Below are 9,173 nucleotides of genomic sequence, written 5' to 3'. Positions count from 1 at the left end.
TGTCAAAGTGCAAGTTGATAAATAGGGACCACTCTGGCGGGAAGGTAAACGGCGTTTCCGTGTGCTGCTCTGGTTCACCAGAAGCGGCTTAGTCATGCTGGCCACATGACCCGGAAGCTGTACGCCGGCTCCCTTGGCCAGTAAAGTGAGATAAGCGCCGCAACCCCAGAGTCGTCTGTGACTGGACCTAACGGTCAGGGGTCCCTTTACCTTTTACTGTCTCCCAGATCTCTTGGGGTTGGTTTCACTCTACCTGATGATAGGGGTCAGCCTCGCCTCTTGTCTAACTGTGGTTTCGAGTATTTTTAAATGGATTAGGCAAACTCGTGAAGCTGTGAAGATGGCAGGTTCAAAGGATGTAGGCCATTGACAATTAGCTGTTGGAGGCAAGAGCAGGAGAGGACAATGGTCTTCACTCATATCCTGCCTGTGGGATTTGCTATGCTCCTAGCTTTTAATGTCATTGCAGAAAGGAAAGGAGTCACTTCATAATGACACCTTGAGAAGTTCATGAGGCCACTGTGATAGGGCCTACATCCATGATGTTGTTAGTCAAGACAATGCTATTGCTAACTTGGGGGAATGGTAATTTATTAATGGATGGATGGATGATATGGGTAAGGACATGGCCCCATTTTCCTCCCCACACTTGAATGGAACAGGGTTTGTAACAATAGCAATAGTCATGTTTCAACATCCAGCAGCTCTTCCATGGTCTTGTCATCTGCTGAGTTGTGGGCCAGGCCCCACGGTCTCATTTGCCGAATGTCTTAGCAAGAAACACCCGTCCATCATGACCTCTGGGAGCAATCTACTACCCTGGAGTCCTCTATGCCTCGAGCTGACTGAGATGCATAGGCCAGACAGATGAGAATGAAATTCGCTGAGATGCTGCTTGCGGTGGGTCAGGTTCATGGGTGGAGGTTGTGTCCTTCCAGGGCCTCTGAAATCTTCCAGCACCAGTAAACACCTTTGCAAAAGCTGAATGGAGGGAATGGAGAAAAAGACACAAAGACTATCTCATGCACTCCTAAGTACTGGTGTAGAAAAAAAAGCCAAAGAAGCTGAAAATCAAGACCAAATAAACCAAATGAAGACAACCTAAGAGATATATATAAACCTTGTTCTGAATTTTGCCTTTTAGTCTACTCTCCTTCTAATTCACTTCTCCCATTATTCCCCTCCTTCAAATCCCTTCTTTCCTTTCTGTCAAATACAGTGCTACCTCGGGTTACAGATGCTTCAGGTTACAGACTCCGCTAACCCAGAAATACTACCTCAGGTTAAGAACTTTGCTTCAGGATGAGAACAGAAATCGCGCGGTGGTGGTGTGGCGGCAGCAGCAGGAGGCCCCATTAGCTAAAGTGGTGCTTCAGCTTAAGAACAGTTTCAGGTTAAGAACGGACCTCCGGAACAAATTAAGTTCTTAACCTGAGGTACCACTGTAAAGCATTTTTCTTTCTTCCCTTCACTGCCTATTACCCTATTTCCTGAATTTACTCTATCTCTATTTTAATAATTGTATCCAAGTATTTTTTTGTAATTGTATCCAGGTAATTTTAAATTGTATCTAGGTATTTTCCTCATAATTGTGTCTTTACTACTTGTAAATGTGAATCCCTAAGGTGACCCTTTTGCAATTGTTACATTTGGTGTCTTTGAAAATGGAACTGACCCTTTTGTGTCCTTGTGCCTTATCAGCATTCGTTCGACTTCTCAATGAATGTAACTACTTTCAGGAAAATAAGAACTGGAACCCATGTATTCAAATTGCACCACTTTATTGCAACCATGAAAGTATAAATGTTCTTTTTAGCCTCAAACTAATCACTTCCACTCAGCTCCCCTTCCTTCTTCCATAACCAGAGGACCAGATCCATTTCCTTTGACCCTGTAGGGAGAAAAATCCAACTGTTGGATGATACTCTCATCCCTATTGCTATTCTCGAAAAAATGGATTACCATATCATTTGCCATCTCTTCCTGGATTTCTAGGTATTACCTAACTCATGTGGATAGGATTTGCACCCTATCTTGTATCTTGCACCCAAACCTCCCTTTTGCACCCTGCACCCTTACCTTGTAATTTGACGACTCTGTGACAAATATGTTATAAGAATTTAAGGTCTCAAATATATACAGTATAAACCACATGTCTGAAAACAGTACAGGAAATCAGTCCTGAAACCATTTTGACTCTCCCTGTTGTTGTTTAGTCATTTAGTCGTGTCCGACTCTTCGTGACCCCATGGACCAGTGTGTCCTAAAGAGCGAAAAATACGGTAGTTTCTCCCTAATTGACCTCAAATGTTTCGAAATGGGAAAACCTCCCCATTGTCTCTTTGCTCACAAATCCTGTCTTAAGGGCGTATCTGTGTATGAATAGGGTGAGCCTGTGACCTGGATTCAGGAACTGAGTATTTACCATCACAAAAGAGTAGCCAGACTGCCTAGGTAAAAGCAATCAGTGACCATTATCAGGTACCCTGGCAAACATGATTTCTGCTGTAGACCGCCTCCTTCTGTGATGTATGTATGATGTTTCAGGGGGGTAGTCTTGGGCTACAGGGTGGGCAATTTCAAAAGTCTAAATAAGAGCTTGCACACCAATGTTCTGTATCCCTCCTGCCTCCTCTGTGTGATTGAGAGCACCCTGTTGCAACAGTTAATAAAGATCAGGCTGACTAGCTGCTTCGCTTCTCAACATTCTCTGGTTGGTCTCTGTTATTTTTTCCTGCCGATAGGGAACCTACATAGGGGCTCTATACAGGCTCTTAGGTACCCCATAAGGGAAAAGGAGCAAGTGTTTTTCTTATAACAAATAAGACCACCCAGAATTGTGACTGTATAAAATTTTGGACTTACCTTTGGGCGGGGTTCCTTGTACCTTTTGTCACCTTCGCGTAGGGAACCTGGTGGCAACTGAATAAAGGATCTTTGCTTTTAAAAAGCTGCTTGCTTCTTTCTCTCCCTGTTTGGACATTATCTGTAAGCCAGCCCCTGCGAGACTGGGGGAATCCTCGGCCGCGTTATCGGCTGGCCTGGGAGGTGTGGCCCGCGCTATTTAGGGCTGTTGTGGCCGAGAATCTCCCCTTTCTTGCTCCAGCTGACCCGGTTTCCCATCCCTCCCACCCTTTAGGTTTGACTCTCTGACATTGCTATGGACTTCGGTTGGTCGCTGTCAAGGGGCCTGGTAGGAATTTTTTCCACTTGGCAAGTTGGCACCAGCCATTTGGTTTTTCGCCTACCTCGTAGCAAACCGTCACAACTTCTTGGGCATTGGCGCTTAGGCATTGTTAGAGGTATTGTTATGCAGATGGGGGGGGGGAGGAAGCGCCATCACCTTCCCCCAAAATTAAGGGTAGTCCGGTAAAGGATTCCGGGGGGCGTTGCCCTGTCTGAAGCCTGTGGAGGTGTGGGCCTAAGGCACGCCCCCAAGCGGTGACCCCAGGGGAGCTCCTAGTTGATGTACATCAGCAGGACTCCCCCTACTGGCGGTTAACCCTTGCTGGTCTTCCAGCAATCAGGCTGAAGCCGGTTAGTAGATAGGACCAATGCCTAAGCCAATTCCCCTCAATTCCTGCAATCAATAAAGTTGTGGCCTATTTTGCCCATTAACCTAAATTACTGTGTCTGGTGTCTTTATTTCCGAGGGGGAGGCGGGAACTCGCCACGCAATATCCTTTTCTCACCTTATTCTAGTTACTATATTTTTATCCTGCAAGGAGCTGAGGCTGATGTATTATTGGGGCGCCCAAAGGGACCCCTTAGAGTTGGAGCCAGTGAGCTGAGGGATCCGCACTCAACCCTAAAGCTCACTGGGAGACTTTGGGGCAGCCATACTCTCTGCGCCTAGCCTGCCTCACAAATCTTACCAACCTGAAGATGCTGCTGCTGTTGTTATATATAAAAAAGACACCTCAGGGCTTTCTTACTCCAGTGATTATAATCTGTTGCATCTTTCTTCTCGTTTTTTAATTTTAAATTGTTGCAGCCTCCCCTGGGACTTTGCAGGTAGTAGTTGTAGTAGCAATAATTAGAATAATATGAAGACACAAAACAATAGAATTGTAGAGTTGGAAGGGATCTTGTGGAGCTATCTAATCAAATTCTTTTCTCAGTGCAGCAATCTTGCAACTCCAGCATCCCTAGCAGGTGGCAGTTTAAATATCTAGACGTGGTTGACAGTACCACACAGTTTTTTCTGGGTAAGATTAGAAGCTATCATTCTCTCTCTACACCCTGACACTTTCAAAGGGAGAGAAAAACTCATGACCTACCTTGCCGTTGTGCCATCAATAACTTAATGGTCAGACTGTTCTTACAATTGAGCCTGCAAATAGAATAATTACATTTTAGCTCTTTTGCAATTTTGGCTGCAATCCCAACCACCGTCTCTTCATCACCTCAGCAACGTCCGACTCTCTATCTTCTCCTTCTTTAATATGTGCCCCCTCCCTATATCGTTTTCCTAATCTTTACCTCATCCACTATTTTCCATTAAACAATCTAAGCCATTTGTAGCTGGCCCCATCTATGCTCAGTCAAAATGGACTGGTGGAGTGTTGGATCTCTGAAATCATTTCTTAAAGAGTTAGTTTGGATGGCTATTATTTCCTAAATGTTCTGGGAAAATCAAGGGATGGGCCTTTTGGGGAAGGGATGAGACTCAGTGCTAGAACATCTGCTCTGTATGCAGAATGTATTAGGTTCAGTCCCTGGTGGTGCTGTGGTCTGAACCACTGAGCCTCTTGGGCTTGCCGATCAGAAGGTTGGTGGTTCAAATCCCCGCAACGGGGTGAGCTCCTGTTGCTCAGTCCCAGCTCCTGCCAACCTAGCAGTTCAAAAGCACACCAGTGCAAGTAGATAAATAGGTAGCACTGTGGCAGGAAGATAAACAGTGTTTCCATGCACTCTGGCTTCCGTCACGGTGTTCCGCTGTGCCAGAAGTGGTTTAGTCCTGCTGGCCACATGACCTGGAAAGCTGTCTGTGAACAAACGTTGACTCCCTCAGCCTGAAAGTGAGATGAGTGCCACAACCCTACAGTCACCTTTGACTGGACGTAACCATCCAGGGGTGCTTTACCTTTACCTTTACACTTACCTTCAGTTAAGACGAGGAATGTCCCTATGCCCTTTTAAAACGTGGCTCTTTTTTGGGCAGGGGTGCTAGTGGGTTGTTGTTTTCATTTTGATTATTTATATTGTGATTTCATGTTGGTCTTTTCTGTGAACTGCCCTGAGACCTCTGGGTATAGGGTGGTATATAAATTCTAATAATAATAATAATAATAATAATAATAATAATAATAATAATGTCCCCTGACTGCTGCCCGTCAGTGCAGGCAACATTGAACTAAGTGGACCAATGGTCTGACTTGGTGTAAGGCAGCTTCCTCTGTTCCCTAAGGAATGTGAGAAGTGGAAATGAAAGGTAGTCATCAGTTAACATTTACTCAGAACAGACCTATTGGGAATTGATTGCCATACATTTGTCATGGCACGTGGGTGGCACTGTGGTCTAAACCACTGAGCCTCTTGGCCTTGCCGATTGGAAGGTCAGCGGGTCAAATCCATGAGACTGGGTCAGCTCCTGTTGCTCTGTCCCAGCTCCTGCCAACCTAGCAGTTCGAAAGCACGCCAGTGCAAGTAGATAAATAGGTACCACTGTGATGAGCAGGTAAACAGTGTTTCCGTGCACTCTGGTTTCCGTCACGGTGTTCCATTGTGCCAGAAGCAGTTTAGTCCTGCTGGTCACATGACCAGGATAGCTGTCTGTGGACAAACGCCAGCTCCCTTGGCCTGAAGCGAGATGAGCGCCACAACCCCATGGGCACCACTGACTGGACTTAACTGTCCAGGGGTCCTTTACCTTTACCTTTACCATGGCCATTAATTTTAGTGTGTTGGCTCTGAATTAAACTTGGTTTAATACAACTCCAAGGCCACACTTGAACCTTAAATTTAAAGTACCATTATACCACTTTTAAAGTTCTGGCTTCCCCATAGATTCCTGGGAATTGTAGCTTGCTAAGGGTGCCGCGAGTTGCTAGCAGACCCCGCCATTTCCTTCACAGAGCTACAGTTCACACAGCATGTTAGGAATCAGTCCTTCTTCCAGGGAACTGAACTTATTATATATATATAACTTATAACTTTCTAACTTTTATAAGTTATTGTAAGTTTAAGTTAAGTCTGCTGCAACTGGATTTCTTATGGGCAGTGCCAATCTTGAATGTATTGGATTTGTGACCATTACGCTCATTTGTCTTCAGTAGCAGTAAAGCTCTGCTGGATGAAATATAATTGCCTTTGGTCTATTTTTTGGGCAACACATTTAAGTTTTTACACTGCTAACTATACACCCTGTGGAACGCCCTCCCATCAGATGTCAAAGAAATAAACAACTATCTGAAGTTTAGAAGCCATCTGAAGGCAGCCCTGTTTAGAGAAGCTTTTAATGACTGATGTTTTAATGTATTTTAAATATTTTGTTGGAAGCCGCCCAGAGTGGCTGGGAAAACCCAGCCAGATGGGCAGGGTATAAATAAATTATTATTATTATTATTATTATTATTATTATTATTATTATTATTATTATTTTATATTGGAATCTGCTCTGGATCAATATTGAGTAGAATCAGGGGTGTCTTACCCATAGACGTTAGTGGCGCAGGGCACCAGATTTTGGAGGGCGCCACAAGCTGAGTGTCAGGGAAGGAGATTCAGGGTGCGCTCCCTTCCCTGCTCTGGGGCAGCCCACTCCTCTCCTCTCAACCACCCATTGGAGCACGCTGCATCTGGCTCAGGGAATCCCCTTCACGTCCCCTCCCACCAGGGCTGCCTGGGTGCCTGACAGGTGTGATTGGGGGCGGGCGCGGGGCACCCCTCCCTGGCTATGTCACTGCCTGCGTGCCTCCCTGCAGAGTCTGCGAGCGGAGCAGGGAAGCGCCCTGCGCGATCTCGGTGCCGAGCGAGGATGGCACAGCTGGGAAGCCACCTGATCTGCTTGCTGGCCCTCATGTGGCACAGACTTCCCCGGATGGGGGCAGGTAAGGGGCACTAGGCACTTAGAGGAAGGCTTCATGGAAGGCCATCTGGGCTGCGATCCCGGAGGCCATAGCTGTCAACTTTCAGATTTGAAAATAAGGGATCAGTAGCCTCACCTGTCCCGGAGACAGTCTACGGGATATCTAACAATCCGGGATAGCAGCGGGAAGCAGCGGGAAATGGTGCTGGAATAAGGGAATTTCCCACAAAAAAAGGGAAGGTTGACAGCTATGATCCGGGCGCCTCTTACTTATGTGCCGCGCTGAGCGTGCGCTGGACCACATGATGTGAACAAGCTGGACCGAAGTCCAGCTTAAAAAAACTCTGGGAAATGGGGAGTGTGCCAGAGAGATATTTGCACCACGGTGCTGGATATGCTAAAGACGGCCCTGAGTAGAATTCAAAGACACACACACACATCTCCACAAGTGGTGCAGCCTGGCCAGGTTGGCATCCTCAGTCTCATCTCTACCCATCTTTCTGTGACTGACCTGTGGGCGCTCCCTGGGTCCCCATGGCCTGGCTTGGTTGATCTTCAGTACCGATTCCCCGCTTGGGCCCAGCCAGGTCCTGCGGTGCACTTTTCGGCCCAGGAAGGGCAGTGGTAGCAGTTGCCTAAACTGCCAGCCCAAAGCCCACCACAGGTACCGCCGCTTCACCATATCCCCACGACACGTGGTCCAAGGCATGTTTCCCTGTCCTCTCGCGCCTCCTTCTTTTCTTGCTCCCTTGAGCTCCCTCTTCCTATGGCCACCTGGAGCTGGAACAGAGGGGCTTCTGTGGAAAATATATATCCGGCAGTTGGGAACACACAGAACACTTTAGAACATTCTGGAACCCCCATCTCCTCTTTGGCTGTGTTGAGAGTGCATAAAAAACCCACAGTTTTTTCCCAACTTCAGATGAATTTATTCTAAGTTAAACTACTAATAACTTTTTTAAAAAATCCTAGTCAATATTTGTACTGAACTTAAAGTCATTTTTACAGATTCAATTTTTAAAAACTGTTTATGCCACCACACTTATGCTGACCACTAAGAAAATATCTTCCGTAATAGTTAGCGGATCGTCTGATTTTAATTTTTTACATGGTTTTTGGGCTGTGTGTGTGTATGTGAATAATCATATTACAGTGGCTAACAAAACCTGAATGCTAAACTGTTATAGCAAAACATTCCAGCTTCTGCCTTTGTCAATTTCTCTGATCAAAATGTTGCTGTACCTAAGGTGGCCTTTATAGAGCTTTCATTACTATCTGTCTTATCTGGGGCTACATCCATGCCATACATTTATAACACTACAATAGACAGTCATGGCTTTCCCCAAAGAATTCTGGGAATTATAATTTTTTTAAGGGTGTTGAGAGTCGTTGGGAGACTTCCCTCACTGAGCTGCAATTCCCAGCGTGGTTTAATAACCAATCTCTCTTCCAAGGGGACGTGTAGCTCAGAGAGGGGTTTAAGGATCTCTTAAGGATGCTCAGCTCTCCTTACAATGAATGCTCACATTATTTATGTGATGTTGCTAACAATGATTAGTGAGGAGAGAGCTTAGCCATGAGCCCAGGTTCAGACCACAAATATGCTAAGCTAAACCAAGAGGGGCAGAGAGGAGCAAAATGGCTGTAGATTCCAGGAGTTTGCATGTTTGTACAGTCCTGGCAAAGGGACGCGGGTGGCGCTGTGGGTAAAAGCCTCAGCGCCTAGGGCTTGCCGATCGAAAGGTCGGTGGTTCGAATCCCCGCGGCGGGGTGCGCTCCCGTTGCTCGGTCCCAGCGCCTGCCAACCTAGCAGTTCGAAAGCACCCCCAGGTGCAAGTAGATAAATAGGGACCGCTTACTGGTGGGAAGGTAAACGGCGTTTCCGTGTGCTGTGCTGGCTTGCCAGATGCAGCTTTGTCACGCTGGCCACGTGACCTGGAAGTGTCTCCGGACAGCGCTGGCCCCTGGCCTCTTAAGTGAGATGAGCGCACAACCCTAGAGTCTGTCAAGACTGGCCCGTACGGACAGGGGTACCTTTACCTTTTACAGTCCTGGCAAGCCGTTGTTTGGCTTATCATTTCGTGCAAAGCAGGCATTATGTGTGTGCTTTCACTTGGAAAAAACAAAAATGACTTTAAAAGCA

General features: G+C 46.3%; 1 long non-coding RNA gene across 2 annotated transcripts; it reads right to left on the bottom strand.

Annotated features, from left to right (window-relative positions):
• Positions 1-1,764: 1,764 nt before the first annotated feature.
• On the bottom strand, positions 1,765-7,750 carry LOC128401909 (uncharacterized). Of its 2 annotated transcripts, XR_008327560.1 has the most exons (4): positions 7,542-7,750; positions 4,281-4,333; positions 2,866-2,922; positions 1,765-1,891 (listed from the first exon to the last, which is right to left on the bottom strand). It is a non-coding gene; the product is annotated as an uncharacterized LOC128401909 (long non-coding RNA). The 2 variants fall into 2 exon arrangements; XR_008327559.1 differs by lacking the exon at positions 2,866-2,922.
• Positions 7,751-9,173: the final 1,423 nt, after the last annotated feature.

This window comes from Podarcis raffonei, chromosome 14 (assembly GCF_027172205.1).
Source record: "Podarcis raffonei isolate rPodRaf1 chromosome 14, rPodRaf1.pri, whole genome shotgun sequence".
Lineage (NCBI taxonomy): Eukaryota > Metazoa > Chordata > Lepidosauria > Squamata > Lacertidae > Podarcis > Podarcis raffonei.
Note: the sequence above shows the minus strand (reverse complement) of the source record. Positions and strands in the feature narration are given on the sequence as shown.